At 32.5% G+C, this 15,652-nt stretch overlaps 1 pseudogene; it reads right to left on the minus strand.

Annotated features, from left to right (window-relative positions):
- Window positions 1-7,148: 7,148 nt before the first annotated feature.
- On the minus strand, window positions 7,149-9,459 carry LOC141560711 (52 kDa repressor of the inhibitor of the protein kinase pseudogene; annotated as a pseudogene).
- Between the last annotated feature and the right edge of the window lie 6,193 nt (window positions 9,460-15,652).

The raw sequence follows: 15,652 nt of genomic DNA on the forward strand, positions 1-15,652 counted from the left end.
AAAATTAAGTATTTTCACTGCAATTTAACTGTCTATTTTATATATATCTTATGATAAATGGAGAAAAATAAATCATCTGTATCCTTAAAAAAATAAATTTATTGAGCAGAGGATAAGTAAAATTAGCAAATTATAAATTCATAACATGTAAAGTAAGTAAATTTAAAGCTATAGCAAGCAATAACAAGCTCATGAGTTAAAGAGCATTAACTGAAGAGATCAAGACAATCTGTGTATAGATATGTAGAAGGTAATAGCAGATCTATGTTTTAAAAAGAAAATAGATATTCTAAGAGATGGAAGTTGGGATATTCCAGATTATTTTTACACAAGAATAGAGGTAAGATATGTAATATGACATATAGGAAATAACTAGTAGTCCAACTTGAACTAGATTGGACAGTGTAGAAATAAAATAATGTTAAACAAATATGGAAAAGTAGGTGGGAAAATTTTAGTGCTGGGCATTAAATGTCAAATACTATTGCAAGTCAACATAGTTTTAATATCTATCTCTGGACTGCTGTGTCTGCTATCTTATCAAAAAAAAAAAACGCACATAGTAATAATGCATATTTTCTTTTTTTTTCCTTGCTAATACATTTATTCTATCAGTTATGCTTTTTAAATTGCCCTATAAATGAGAATTACTGAATATCTGATTTACTGAATGACTAATGAATGACTAAATGACTAATTAATGGGGAAAATGTGCAAAGTAGTCATAACCAGAAAGAAAGCAAGTTTTCAACATTTTAAATCATTTCATATAGCATAAAAAATAGATACACAAACTTCTAACATTCTACCGCTATGGGGTTGCTTTTGTTATTTTCCTCCATACCTTTGGTTAGACAAAATTACTAAACCTAAATTCAATCAATGTAAGACATTAGCAAAAAAGCCAATGAAATCTAAAACAGATGGTTTATTGAAAGGTGGGGAGTTCAGACTATATTGGCAGCGAAAAGGACACTATAGGGAAAAAAAAAAAAGACAAAAATCAGAAAGGCATAATAACTCCAGTTTAGGGAATTCAGTCAGAGATCTTAGGGTTTTGTTTGTTTGTTTTGTTTTGTTTTGTTTTTTTAAATTAGAGTCAAATGGGACTCATCTTAGACAGAATGCTGAGGAAAATGCCAGCATTTTAGAGGGGGACTAGATGGACAAATCCTGGGATCAAAGGTGGGCCAAGTGGAAAAACAAGTTTAAGAACAGTCACATATAAAATAAAAGATATGGCTTTGTTAAAAGCAAGCAAGATATTCTTGCTACTTCAAAATTAATATTCCAGTGATTCCAGAAATAATTTTAAGGGCATTATAAATTTAAAAAAAATTAAAAATTTATAATCAATAAAGTGATATATGTGTATTAAAAGGTGATAGAAAATAGTGCATCTGGCCATATATAGGCATGGAATTTTGAAAATTAACAAAACATATTGTTCTCTAGTTTTGTTCAATTTCCAGTTGAACTGATTGCATTTTTTTTCTTTTTTTGTTTCACTTTTCTTTATAGAACAAAAACATTACTGACTCTATCTCTTTGTTTCATGAAAGAACTTATGAAAAAGAGAAATGATGACTGAATCAATACTTGTTTGGATAGCTGAAATTACAATTGTCATTTTAATTGGAAGAAACATCTGATTAGCACTGTGTAAGCATAAGATTGTTGTTGAGGAATAAAATTATTGCCAAAATCATAGTGAAGCTGTAAATATTTTCCTTACTAATACATTTTTCCTAAATTCTTAAAAAAATATCTGCATATTTCTTAACTTTCTTTGTAATTTGTATCATTTGTCTTTGAATTCAGATTAAATAAATCCTTGGGACAACTCTAAAGAGGAAAATAAGGAACTGGATTATATCTTACACTTATTAATTAAGGGATGGGAGTGGTGGGATTGAAAATAGTTTTTAAAGACTGTTGTATATATGTATTTTTTCTAGATATTTTCAGAAAGTATTAAAACAACTTACAATTGAAACTTCTGCTACTTGTAAATACTATGACAAGTCCTACCTCCAAGTTTGTTTCAAAGCATAGAATTTAAAACTATTGTTCATTTGCAAAGGTGTAAATTTGCCAAAAAAAAAAAATTTAAATAGTACACAGATTTGTCAGTTGCATATATTAGAAAGAATAAATATGTTTCAATAATTTGAGTTATTGTGTATGTAAATTTATTTACATGGGTGTATTATATGAAAAATATATGACTATTCATATGTTTAGAAAATTATATGAACACAGGTAATAATTATTTTGATGAAAATAGGGAATGTCTTAAAGCTCTATGTAAAGCAAATTTTCTTAACAATTTGATTTTATGTTAAAATTTATTTTCCTTTTTTACCAAGAAGTACTCAAGTTTATATCTCAAAATTAAGAAAAAATTAAAAAAAAAGATCTATCTATCTATCTATCTATTTATCTTATATATATATATGTGTATATATATATATATATATACACATATGTATATATGTATATATACATATGTGTATATATATATATATATATAGAGAGAGATTATATATATGTTAAAGTTATTTTTCTGATAGCAAATAACTGGACATTGAGAAGTTATCCATTTGCTAGGAAAAGGATAAAAAATTGTGGTATATGGGAAATGGATAATATATGATTATGATGTAATGCTATTGTAATATAAGACTTGATCAGCAGGATGTTCTCAGCAAAATCTGGGAAAAACTTACATAAACTGAAATAAAGTGAAGTTAAAAGAATAGGGAGAAGATTGTGCAAAGTAACAGCAATATTGTAAGCTGAAAAACTGTGAATGACTTGGCATATATCAGCAATGCAATGATTCAACAAAATCCCAAAGGACTTATGATGAAAAACAGTATCCAACTCCAGAGTCTGTGGCTGAGAGCACCTTCCCAGTTGTCCCAGTCCTAAAATACTTCAATATGATTACATCACTTCACCACACTGAGCATGTGCCAGCTGAGAACATAAAATACTTACATCATTATATCACATTATGTACTTACACTAAGTATGTGCTTAGTCAGAGAATCATTATCTCCTTAATCATACTGAGTCTTAATTATACCTTTTCAGAGTTCTGGCCCTCTCCAGGGGATAGGAGAAGTGAGTGAACCTTACATTCATCAGAACTGGCTCAAAGAGGAAATAACATATGCATCCAATATAGATAGAGAAATCTACCTAATATTCTATAGGAAAATAGGATCAAAAAGTTATAAGAGAAGGATGGGAAGTGTTAGAAGAAAGGGCATATTAAAAGAGGTATAATCATTTTTGCCATTTTTTTTCTGATTATACATGAACATTCATAAAAAAGGACATTTCCTTATGAATCATGTTGGGAGAGAAAAATCATAACAAAAGGGAAAAATCATAAGAGGAACAAATGTGAATGAAGCATGTGTTGATTTACCTTTCTCTGGATATGGATAGAGTTTTCCATCCAAAATTTTTTGGAATTGTCTTTGATCATGTTACTTCTGAAAAGAATGAATTCTTTCATAGTTGATCAATACACAATCTTGCTGTTAATATGTACAATATATTCCTGGTTCTGTTTGCTTTCTCTCAGCATCATTTCATTCAAATCTTTATAGGCATTTCTAAAATCAGCCTATTCATCACTTTTATAAAACAATAATATTCCATTATTTTAATATACCATAATTTATCAGCTATTCCCAGTTGGTGGACATCAACTCATTTTCCAAATATTTGCCACCACAAAAAGAGCTATTACAAATATTTTTGCCCACATGGATCCTTTTCCCTCCTGTATGATTTCTTTGGCATGACAATTTCATAGTGGTATTTCTGGATATGTACAGTTTTATAGTCTGCTGGACATAATTCCAAATTGCTCTACCAAGTCGTTGGAATATTTCACAGCTTCACCAACAATGCAGTAGTGTTCCAGTTTTCCCCACATATCATTCAACATTTATCATTACCTTTTCCTTTCCTCTTAGCCAAAACTGACATGTATGAGATGGACTTTAAAGCTGTTTTAATTTGAATTTCTCTAATCATCGGGAATTTAGAGCATTTTTTATGTGTATGAGTGTGAGTATAGATATGAGTATAGATAACTTTAATTTCTTCTTCTAAAAATTGTTCATATTCTTTGACAATTTCTCAATTGAAGAATGACATAGTTTTATAAATTTGATACAGTTCTTAATATATTTTATAAATGAAACTTTTATCAGAAATATTGGAAGTAAATTATTTTTCTCTCTCCCTCTCTCCCTTTGTGTTTTTCTTTTAATCTTCTTAGTTTTGTTTAGTTTAATATATTAAAAATTGTCCATTTTTGCATTTCACAAAGTTCAAGTTTTCCTTTGGTCATAAATTCCTCCCTTCCCCAAAGATCTGATAGATAAACTCTTTTGCTCTCCTAATATACTTATGGTTACTATCTTCAAAAGTTCGTATCCTGAAGGGAATACAGCATGTCAAAACTATGTGTACATGTTAAATGCAGTGTAAATGAAACATAAAATCAGAGAATATTTTAATAGAAGAATAAGGCTTTTTTTTTTTTTTAATAGAAGATGGAGCTTAATACAATCCATAAAGTAAGAAAACAGAAAACCAAAAAAACAAAGGTCAAGAGTCAAGAGTCATCCAAGGCATGAGGTATAGTGAATGAAATTGTACATGTTTGGGAAAGGATGTGTTACATTCAAGGAATGAAAAGAATGTCATTTTTTTTTTTTTTTTTTTTTTGGATAGGAGAGTACATGACAAAAAGGGAAATGTAAGAGAAGTTTAAAATATTTAAAAGACTCAAATTTAAAGATTCTAAAAGTAAAACAGAAGATTTTGTACTTAATCCTAATAAGTCACTGGAATTTTTTGACAACGAGAATGATACAAAATTTACATTTTAAAAATATTACTTTGGAGTAGGGTTAAAAACAAGATGGTGGAGAGTAGACAGGTCTTTGTCTGAGCTCTTTCAGACATTAGATCAAGCCTTTGAAATGGTTCTGGAGTGAAAAAACACAAATATTTGGAGGGTAAAAAATTTTTATTTGAAGATATTTTGGAAGAACTTCAGAAAAGATCTGTTTCAATCAATATGGAAGAAGGGGGGTCAGGTGCAGACATAATGAAGAGACCTGGGCACTGTGCTATCTGCACATAGGGGGAATGTACTGGGATATTCTTAGCCAAAATACAAATTCATTGGCTACTCTGTCTTGGTTCAGAACCCAGTAGATCAGCAGACAAGCTGTGAAACATCCAACAAAATTACAAAAGCTGAATAGTGAGCCTCTAAATCACAGATTAACATGGGACTTGGCCACATACACCCAGCAAAGAAAGGAAAGAAAGAACATCAGCAGCCCCAGACCCAGGATAGCATGAAGTTGGTATTGTCTATACTGGAAACTTGGGACAATCACACCTTTAGTCAAAAACAAACCTTTAAAAATGAGCAAACAACAACAACAACAACAACTCTGAGCATAAAAAGCTTTTTTGGAGTCAGAGAAAAACAAACCTTAAACCCTTAGGACACTAAAAGCAAATCATCATCACATGATTCTCCAATAGATGATATGAGCTCAGAAGACTCTCTTGCAATAATTCAAAAAGGAACTTTAAAGAGAGTTAAAAGAAAAATTAAAGCAAAAGAGATCCTTGCAAGAAGAGATTTTGGAAAAGGAAACAAAAATTATTCAAAAAAACTCTTTAAAATAGATTTAGAAAAATTTAGAAAATCATATAACTTCTTACAAAATAGATTTCCTGGAATGGAAAAAGCATATATCTTTTTACAAAGAGATTTGATGAAAGGGAAAAAAGAAACCAATTTCTTACAAAATAAATTTGATGAAATGGAAAAAAGAAACCAACTCTGAAAAACAGAGTTTGTTAAATAGAAAAAAAATAACCTAATGAACAAAACAACTCATTTAAAAGTTCAATTGGCCAAATTCAAAAGGAAATCAATCAAAAAGCTAAATGAAGAAAATAATTCACTACAATTAAAATTGAACAAATGAAAGTGAATGACTCAAACTCAATCAAACAAAACAAAATAAAATAGAAGAAAATGTAAAATACATGATTGGAAAAATAACTAACCAGGAAAATAGATATAGAATAGACAATCTAAAAAATATTGGACTTCCTGAAAACCATGAAGAAAAAAAAGAGAGGCTAGATGGCATCTTTCAAAAAATCATCAAAGAGTACTGCCTTGATATCCTAGAACCAGAGGTTAAAATTGCCATTGAAAGAATTCAACGATCACTATTGAAAGACAACCCAAAATGAAAACTCCAAGGAATATCATAGATAGCTAAATTTCAGAATTATCAGATCAAGGTGAAAATTTTGCAAATAGCTAGAAAGAAACAACTTTATGCCAATAAATTTGATAACTTAAGTGAAATGGATGACTTCCTTTAAAAATATAGGCTTCCTACATTAACAGAAGAGGAAATAAATTGCTTAAATAGTTCAGAAAAAGAAATGGAACAAGCTATTAATCAACTCCCCAGGAAAAAATCCCCAGGAACAGATGGATTTACATGTGAATTCTACCAAACATTTATAGAACAATTAGCCCCAATGTTATATAAACTATTTGAAAAAATAAGTGATGATATGTGAGGTCGTGGATTGGAATAGACTCTTTTCCAATATATCTTTTTTTTTTTTTTTTTTTTTTTTTTTTTTTTTTAACTGTCAATGGTACAACATTAAAAAAGAAAAAAAAAACAACCAACAAACAAACATAAGTGTCAGTGGTCAGTAGCGAGCTTCATTTTAACTTATTTTTTTTTCCTCCCACTTCTCCCAATACTTATTTTTTTCACAATAACTAAGAAACCCAAAACCTGATAGTTGGATTCCTGGCAATCACAAATTATATGTCCAGAATAAATATAACTAAAATATCTCCAGAGCATTAGCTACCAGCAGAAATCACCAAGAAATGAAATCAATTTTCAAAGACTTCCAATTCATTGAATAGCAGTTTAACATACAGATTATCAGTGGCTAACATATCCAAATGGAGATCTAAAGGCAAACTTATCTTCAATGATTGATTATGTGACCTCTCAGGGCTTTTCTCCCAATTCCCAATGTGTAAATTCAGGGAAAAAAAAACCTATTTTGGTCAATTTCTTATGTATTTTCAGTTATTTCTGAATTAGTTGTGGGAAGAACTTCTTCTTGGAGGTCCAACTTACTCGTGTAGAGTTTAATGTAAGTGTCCACCATTAAATCTAAGTCATGTTTTATGTCAAAGTTTATGTTAAGTAAAGCCAAGTTACTTGACCTGTGAGATGTCAAAGTATCCCTTAAGTATGCTTTAAGACATTTTCGACCATTTTCATTATCTCTCATTCTTAACCTTCATCACTGGGAGTATGCAGAGGACTTTAAGTAATGCATAAACATTAGGAAAAAATTTGATATCTGGTAGATGCAAGGCTTCATAAATGGTTGCTGGGAGCTCAATATCTTTTCCTCTGTGTTTCCATTTGATTCTCCAACAGTGAAGTTCTGCAGAAAGAGTGTCTGGATTAGGAAGGTCACTTTTGTACATATCAGCATGGTGTTCTTCAGATGTATTAAATTTCAGCTGTCCCATAACAGAGGGCACTAAAGACAGACATTTCAGTGCTTTGAGGTGCTGTTCAGAGAAGATGTCCTTCAGCTCCTGGATGATGTGCTCCACAGTGGGGATACTAAGTACCTCTTTATAGTAGCTTTCAGATGTCACCTCAGGTTCTAGGTTAGCTTGCTGAGACCTGCGAAATTTTCCAGGGAGCTTAATTTCTATATTTAGCTTAGTGGCCAAATTTGTGGCTTCCTCAAACCAAAATTCATGATAAACTTCAATATTTTCCATCACTTCATTTAAAGAATGTAACAATGCAGTCAAACTGCTGGCTGCAAAGAAGACATCAGAGGTCTGACCCTGGAGATTCTTCCCAAAAGCTCTTGTAAAAGAGAGTATGTTTTTCAGAACCACAACAGTGACAATGAAATCAAAATCTACTAATGCACTCCCAAGAATAAAGGCTTGGCCAGCAATAAAGTTATCCCATCTAACAGTTGTATCGCTGTTGATATTATCTAAACATAAAACAAGTGCTTGTAGAAGGTCCACTAAAATCTCAAAGGCATCATGTCTGCCTGTCCATTGAGAACAGCAGATCTCCTTTAGCTCCTTACCCTTCTCTTCATTATTCTGAAAGAGAACAAGTTCCACCAGCAACTGTGGGGACCGATGGAAAAAAGAACAAATTTCTTCAATGATCCCCAAAGCAACAGATACTCCCACCACAGGAATGGATTTTGCCAGCCACGTGTTTAAGGCACAGGAGGAGCAGAGGGTGTAGACAGCTTGGGGATATTTCTCCAAAAGTCTCATAGCCACAACTTTCATCTTTGAAGAAAACCCGCTGGAGACAATGTAGGCCTGGCCCCGACAGTACTCCATGTTCAAGCCTCACTTTTCAGTAATAGTAGTATGAAACTTAACAGCCAAAATTTCAGCATCAGCTTCATAAGGAAGAAAACCTATAAATTCTTCTCTCAAGTTATGAGAGTAGTCCACAATCTGACTAACACTGGTAAGTGCTCCTCTCCGGCTATGTCCACTACATCATCAGTAACAATGGAGAAGTGAGAGTCCCTTACTTCCCTGAGCGTTTCTTCTCGGACGCAGCTCTCACAGATCTCCAGCATTTGTTTTTGCTGAGTTTTAGAGCAGAACAACATGTTGACTGCTGTTGTCTCAAAACGTTTCCGCAAAACCTCATCACCAGCATTAATTCTACACTCAAGCAGAGCTTGGAAGTTATCTGGCATAAATATACCTTCTGGAATTTCATCCGTTTCATGGCCATCTAAGGGTATATTTTGTTTACCCATAAGAATCAAAATTTCAAACAAAGATTTAAGGTAATCTTTGTTTTCCTTCTCTTCTAGTGTTAAAGGTAAAACTTCTTCATCCTGTTCTCCTCCCCCTTCTGCAACTGCATTTTGAGTACTATTACTGTTATTTGTTTCTTGATTGGTTTGCTCCTGTTCAGAGGTTTCATCAATTTTTCCTTCTTTCAGTGACTTGATTTCATCTTCACTCAACTCCTTTATTCGTTTTCTATGCCTACTATGTGGATTGTTAAGATGACTTGTAAGATCAAATATTGTTGGTACAGCATTATCTCGGAGAACTGTTCTATAAGGGCTACTTTTACAAATCATAGATGTCTCAAAATGTTTGGCACAAAGCTGATAATGCTTATTGAGTTGATCAGGTGTTTTGTCCTCTAAGTCAGCTCTTCTACAATTCTCCACCCACTTTTGGCATCCGGTAGGGTCCCTCGGGAACCTGAAGAAGGCCAGGTCCGACTCCATGCTCTTCCACGTGCAGTTCGGGGCCTCGCAGAAGCTCGGCATCATCGCCCGTCCAGCCGGCCGGGCCTCCTCCCCCTGCCTCCCACCGACCGCCTCCTGGCCCCCGGGGAGGCCGGCCTGGCTGGGCTGGGGGGGGGGGAGGAGGAGGAGAGGAGGGGAAGAGAGGACTTCATCAAGTGAATGTAAATGAATGAGTTCACTTAAAATTTAAGTGATAGAGCCAATGTTGTTCCTCATAAATGAGTGATTGTTGTGGTTTACATTCCTCTGTTGGGGCTCCACACTAACTGTTTCATGAACTTTTCACAGTTATACATTAAACATTCTGTTCTATGATCTTGAAGTCAATCTCACAAGAATAAAAAAAAAAAAACTGATTTTGTTTGTGTTTATTCTGCTTTTTTTCCATGCCTCATCTTGACTTGTAAACCTAACCTGGAGAACTTGCAAATTAGGATTTTGTGGTTTATCTAGGAGTAATGAGGAAAATATTACTGTTATTTTTGGTGAAAAAAAAAAAAAGCAATTTTTGTATAGTTTATTCATTCTAAATAAAATGTGAATTTTCTTTAAAAAAAAAAAAATAAGTGATGAAGGAGTCCTGGCAAACTCCTTTTATGACACAGACATGGTACTGAACCTAAACCAGGTAGATTGAAAACTGAGAAAGAAAACTATATACCAATCTCCTTAATGAATTTTGAAGCTAAAATATTAAATAAGACATTAGTAAAAAGATTCGGAAAATCATCCCCAGGATAATACACTATGATCAAATAGGATTTATACCAGGAATGCAGGGCTGGTTTAATATTAGGAAAACTAATAGTATAATTGACCATATTAATAATCAAATTAATAAAAACCATATGATCATTTCAATAGATGCAGAAAAAGCATTTGATAAAATCCAACATCCATTCCTACTAAAAACGTTTGAGAGTACAGGAATAAATGAACTATTTCTTAGAATAATCAGGAACATATATTTAAGACCGTCAGTAAGCATAATATGTAATGGAGATAAACTGGAACCTTTCCCAGTAAAATTAGGAGTGCAAAAAGGTTGCCTGCTATTACCATTACTATTCAATATTGTATTAGAAATGCTAGCCTCAGCAATAAGGGTTGAGAAAGAGATTCAAGGAATAAGAGTAGGTAATGAGGAAATCAAACTGTCACTCTTTACAGATTATATGATGATATACTTAGAAAACCCCAGAGATTCTAATAAAAAGTTATTAGAAATAATTCACAACTTAAGCAAAGTTGCTGGATACAAAATGAATCCACATAAATCCTCAGTATTTTTATACATTGCCAACAAAATGCAATAGCAAGAGATATAAAGATCTATTCAATTCCAAAAATATGTTGAGAATATAAAATATTTGGGAATCTATCTACCAAAGAAAAGTCAGGAATTAGATGAGCAAAATTACAAAACACTTGCCAGAAAAATAAAGTCAGATTTAAATTATTGGAAAGACATTTAGTGCTCATGGATAGGCTGAGAGAATATAATAAAGATGCCAATACTCCCCAAACTAATCTATTTATTTAGTGCTATACCAATCAGACTCCCAAGAAACTATTTAATGACCTAGAAAAAATAACAACAAAATTCATATGGAAGAATAAAAGGTCAAGAATTGCAAGGGAACTAATGAAAAAAAAGTCAGATGAAGGTAGTGTAGGTGTACCTGATCTAAAGCTATATTATATAGCAGCAGTCACCAAAACCATTTGCTATTGGCTAAGAAACAGACCAGTCGATCAGTGGAACAGATTAGGTACAAAGGACAAAAAAGGGTACATCTATAGCAATCTAGTGTTTGACAAACCCAAAAAGATACCAACATTTGGGATAAAAATTCATTATTTGAAAAAAACTGTTGGGAAAACTGGAAATTCAGATAATGAAATTAAAATTATATCCACTCATATGAAAGAGGGTTCCAAATCACTACTGATCAGAGAAATGCAAATTAAGACAACTCTGAGATACCACTACACACCTGTCAGATTGGCAAACTCCACCACAATTTCACAACTCCACCAACAATGTATATATACATACACATAGATACCTATAATCATACACATATATACAACAATGCATCAGTGTCCCAGTTTTCCCACATCCAATCCAACATTCATCATTATTTGTTCCTGTCATATTAGCCAATCTGACAGGTGTGTAGTGGTATTTCAGAGTTGTTTTAATTTGCATTTCTGTGATCAGTAGTGATTTGGAACACTCTTACATATGAGTGGATATAATTTCAATTTCATCATCTGAGAATTGTCTGTTCATATCCTTTGACCATTTATCAATTGGAGAATGGTTTGCTTTCTTATAAATTAGGGTCAGTTCTCTATATATTTTGGAAATGAGACCTTTATCAGAACTTTTAACTGTAAAAATATTTTCCCAATTTGTTACTTCCCTTCTAATCTTGTTTGCATTAGTATTATTTGTACAGAAACTTTTTAGTTTGATGTAATCAAAATCTTCTATTTTGTGATCAAAAATGATCTCTAGTTCTTTTTTAGTCATAAATTCCTTCCTCCTCCACAGGTCTGAGAGTTAATCTCTCTCTTCCTCTAATGTATTTATTATCTTATTCTTTATGCCTAAGTCATGGACCCATTTTGATCTTATCTTGGTATGTGGTGTTAAGTGTGGATCCATATCTAATTTCTGCCATACTAATTTCCAGTTTTCCCAACAGTTTTTTCAAAATAATGAATTTTTATCCCTAATGTTGGTATCTTTGGGTTTGTCAAAGACTAAATTGCTATAGATGTATCCTTTTTTGTCCTTTGTATCTAATCTGTTCCACTGATCGACTGGTCTATTTCTTAGCCAATACCAAAGGGTTTTGGTGACTGCTGCTATATAATATAGCTTTAGATCACATACACTTAGACCACCTTCATCTGACTTTTTTTTTTTCATTAGTTCCCTTGCAATTCTCGACCTTTTATTCTTCCATAAGAATTTGGTTGTTATTTTTTCTAGGTCATTAAAATAGTTTCTTGGGAGTCTGATTGGTGTAGCACTAAATAAATAGATTAGTTTGGGGAGTATTGTCATCTTTATTATATTCGCTCGGCCTATCCAAGAGCACTGAATGTCTTTCCAATTATTTAAATCTGACTTTATTTTTCTGGCAAGTGTTTCATAGTTTTTCTCATATAATTCCTGACTATTCTTTGGTAGATGGATTCTCAAATACTTTATACACTCAACATTTGTTGGGAATGGAATTTCTCTTTATATCTCTTGCTGTTGCATTTTGTTGGTGATATATAAAAATGCTGATGGTTTCTGTGGATTTATTTTGTATCCTGCAACTTTGCTAAAATTCTGAATTATTAGTAATAGCTTTTTAGCAGAATCTTTGGGGTTCTCTAAGTATACCATCATGTCATCTGCAAAGAGTGATAGTTTGATTTCCTCATTTCCTACTCTAATTCCTTGAATCTCTTTCACGGTTCTTATTGCCCAGGCTAGCATTTCTAGTACTATGTTGAATAGTAATGGTGATAGTGGGCAATCTTGTTTCACTCCTGATCTTACTGGGAAAGGTTGCAGTTTATTACTATTGCCTATTATGCTTATTGACAGTCATAAATATATGCTCCTGATTATTCTAAGATATAGTCCATTTATTCCTATACTCTCAAGCGTTTTTAGTAGGAATGGATGTTGGATTTTATCAAATGCTTTTTCTGCATCTATTACGATAATAATATTGTTTTTATTAATTTGATTATCAATCAATTATACTAATAGTTTTCCTAATATTAAACCAGCCCTGCATTCCTGGTATACATTTTACTTGATCATAGTGTATTATCCTGGGGATGATTTTCTGAAGTCTTTTTGCTAATATCTTATTTAAGATTTTAGCATCAATATTCATTAAGGAAATTGTTCTATAATTCTCCTTCTCTGTTTTCAATCGACCTGGTTTAGGTATTATTACCATGTCTGTGTCATAAAACAAGTTTGGTAGGACTCCTTCATCCCCTATTTTTTTCAAATAGTTTATATAGCACTGGGGCTAATTGTTCTTTAATTGTTTGGTAGAACTCACATGTAAATCCATCTGGTCCTGGCCATTTTTTCCAGAGGAGTTGATTAATAGCTTGTTCTTTTTTTCTGAAATGGGACTATTTAAGCAATTTGTCTCCTACTCTGTTAATCTAAGAAGCCTATATTTTTCGAGAAAGTCATCCATTTCACTTAAGTTTTTCAAATTTATTGGCATAAAGTTGGGCAAAGTAACTCCTTATTATTTCTCTAATTTCCTCTTCATTGGTGGAAAGACCCCCTTTTCATTTGTAAGACTAACAATTTGATTTTCCTCTTTCCTTTTTCTGATCAGATTTACCAAAGGTTTATCTATTTTATTGGCTTTTTCATAAAACCAACTCTTGATTTTATTTATTAATTCAATAGTGTGTGTGTTTTTTTTAACTTTCAATATTATTGATTTATCCTTTTAATTTTTGTATTTCAAGTTGGATTTTTGGTTGGAGGGTTTTAATTTGGTCTTTTTTCTAGCTTTTTAAGTTGCAGGCCCAATTCATTAATCTTCTCTTTCTCTATTTTGTTCAAATAAGTCTCTAAAGATATAAAATTTCCCCTTATTACCTCTTTAGCTGCATCTCACAGATTTTGGTATGATGTCTCATCATTGTCATTATCTTGGGTGAAATTATTAATTGTTTCTTTAACTTGCTGTTTCACCCAGCCATTCTTTAAGATGAGATTATTCATTTTCCAATTACTTTTTGGTCTATTTATCCCTAACCTCTTACTGAATGTAGCTTTTATTGCATTTTGATCTGAGAAGAAGGCATTTATTATTTCTGCCTTCCTACATTTAATTTTGAGATCTTTATTTCCTAATATATGGTCAATTTTTGTATAGGATACATGAACTGCTGAGAAGAAAGTAAATTCCTTTCTATCGCCATTCAGTTTCTCCAAAGGTCTATCATATCTAGTTTTTCTAATGTTCTATTTATTTTTTAAATTTCTTTCTTATGTGTTTTGTGGTTTGATTTTTCTAAATCTGAGAGTGCAAGGTTTAGATCTCCCACTATTATAGTTTTACTGTCTATTTCTTCTTACAATTCTCTTAATTTTCCTTTAGAAAGTTATATGCTATACCACTTGGTATATGTTTAGTATTGATATGGCTTCATTGTTTATGCTACCTTTTAGCAGGATATAGTTTCCTTATCTCTTTTAATTAGATCAACTTCTGCTTTTGCTTATTCTGAGATAAGGATGGATACCCCTGCTTTTTTGGCTTTACCTGAAGCAAAATAGATTCTGCTCCAACTTTTTACATTTACTCTGTATGTATCTCCCTTCTTTAAGTGTGTTTCCTGTAAACAACATATTGTAGGGTTCTGACTTTTGATCCAGTCTGCTATCCGTCTTTGTTTGATGGGAGAGTTCATCCCATTCACATTTACAGTTAAAATTACTAATTCTGTATTTCCTGCCATCATATAATCCCCAGATTATGCTTTTTCTCTTGACCCCCTGAACCCCTTCCCTAATATTTAATTTATAGACCCCACTTGTGATGCACAGCCCTCCCTTTTTTTAGTATCCCTCCCCACTCCTTCCAAGTCCCTTCCTTTATTCCCCTTTTCTTTTTCCCTTTTCCTCACCCCTCTTTTAATGAGGTGAGAGAGAATTCTCTGAAAGTCAAATACATCAATTATTTACTCTTTGAGCCTCTTCTGATGAGAGCAAGATTCACACAATGTTTGTCCCTCTCTCTAAATTCCCTCAGATATGGTTTTTTTTTCTATTCCTCTTCCTGGGATGTAGTTTCCCTCTTTTTAATCACTCCTTCCCCTTTTTCTGATACTACACCCTTCCCTTTACTACCCCCCCTGTTTTATATCAGTAAAATCAAATTATCCATGCAGACTTTCTATATGTCCACAACATAGATACAGTTCTCAAGGGTTCTGTGTACCTTTTTCTGTTTCTCTTCAGTTTTGTGAATGTAGATCAAATTTTTTGTTTAAGTCTAGTTTTTTTTTTTTTTTTTTTCTTAGAAGCATATGGAATTCCTCTATTTCATTGAATGACCATGTTCTTCCATGGGGAAAAAAAATGCTGAACTTAGCTGGGTAGTTTATTCTTGGTTGCAATCCTTGATCTTTTCCCTTTTGGAATATCAGGTTCCAGGCCCTT

This window comes from Sminthopsis crassicaudata, chromosome 3 (assembly GCF_048593235.1).
Source record: "Sminthopsis crassicaudata isolate SCR6 chromosome 3, ASM4859323v1, whole genome shotgun sequence".
In the NCBI taxonomy this organism is placed as follows: Eukaryota; Metazoa; Chordata; class Mammalia; order Dasyuromorphia; family Dasyuridae; genus Sminthopsis; species Sminthopsis crassicaudata.